The 1,544-nt window shown below is 48.0% G+C and overlaps 1 pseudogene; it reads left to right on the forward strand.

Moving 5' to 3' along the window:
- Positions 1–916, forward strand: part of LOC102864639 — a 2,535-nt pseudogene extending 1,619 nt beyond the window's left edge.
- The last annotated feature ends 628 nt before the right edge of the window (positions 917–1,544 follow it).

Raw genomic sequence — 1,544 nt, forward strand, 5'->3', positions numbered from 1 at the left:
ACGCCCTTCCCAATTTTGAACCATGCAGTGTTCCCTTGCTCTGTTCTGACGACTGCCTCCTGGTCCAAGTATAAGTTTCGCATTAGAACGATCAAAGGTTCTGGGATTCCCGTTCTTCTCAGAGTCAGCCATACCAAAGACTACAACTTTCAAAATGGATTACATCTCACCATCAAGAAAATAAACATTCTTGCCACTGGTCAGATAAGCAACATCATGATAGTTGAAGAGAAGAAAGAAATTGTCAAGCACCCTGGCAGCTCAGGCGCCTCCCTCCACCGCAGCCTGTCACCCAACTGCTCTTTAATACGGATGGTCTCCTGCTGAACACTGAGTGCCTCTATTTGGGTGGACTTCCAGGAAATATGCAGCCACTATGGGAAGACGGAGGTGAAGTCACTGGTGCTGGGGAAGAAGGTGCCGGAGGCAGCAGAGATCATCATCTGCGTCCTGCAACTGCCCACATCCACTCAGGAGCTGCAGGAGGGGAGCCAAAGCAAGCTGAAGCAGGTGTTCCCCACCAGCGAGCTCCTGCCAGGTGTGGAAAAGCTGATCTGCCACCTGCACAAGTACAACATCCTGCGTGCCATGGCCACGAGCCTGGGGACGGTGTCCTTTGAGGAGAAGATGAGGTAACAACCGGGACTTCTTTGGCCTATTCCATCACGTGGTGCTGGGTGATGATCTGGAGGTGAAGGGGGCAAGCCCAGACTGGACATCTTTCTGGCCTGCCCCTGACGCTTCTTTCTTCCACACCCTGCAGGCAGTGCCTTGTGTTCAAAGACTCGGCCTACATGAGGGTGATCATAGTCCCAGATGCCCACCTGAGCCCACCCTGACCATGAAGGCCACACTGGTGCTGAGCTCACTGAAGGACTTCTGGCCAGAACTCTTCAGCCGGCCTTGCTATGAGTGATGTGTTGGCTGGCCAGGGGTGGTGACAGTTACTGGACAAAAGACATCATGTTGGGAAAGGTAGAATGTCAGCAGAAAAGAGGGAGACCCTCAATGAGATTAATTGACACAGTGACTGTGACTATGTGCTTGAGCATATCAGAGATTGTGTGGATGATGCAGGGTAGGGTTAGGTGGTTATGAGTTGTAGTTGACTCCAGGACACCTAACAATAACAGGACTAACTTAACAGGTTTCATAAAATCTCACTTTCCTTTCTAGATTTATATTTTGCCATATTTCACTGAGTACTTTTGTTTCATTCATACTTGTCAAGAACTGTGAAGATGATGAAGCACTAACAATATTTGAAAGCTAATGCGATAACCTGCCACAGTTTCATTGATGATGACATAAAACAGGAGATTCCTGGGTCAGAGACAAAGGATCTTATAACACATTGTACAGTAGAAGATTCATTCTTGCTTTGGTTCTCTTTGCTGCCCAGTCTACCAGGACTGTGTTGTAGTGATTCCAGAAAGGTGCTGTACACACTTTGAGCCTTTATAACAGCTGAAGAATTCTGCCTTTCGACACCCCCTACTGTTATAACTGGGTTCCTAGAAAACTTGCCCAAACTTTTTTTGGAA

Source organism: Elephantulus edwardii, unplaced genomic scaffold, assembly GCF_000299155.1.
Source record: "Elephantulus edwardii isolate Elephantulus edwardi_28Jun2011 unplaced genomic scaffold, EleEdw1.0 scaffold00165, whole genome shotgun sequence".
NCBI lineage: Eukaryota > Metazoa > Chordata > Mammalia > Macroscelidea > Macroscelididae > Elephantulus > Elephantulus edwardii.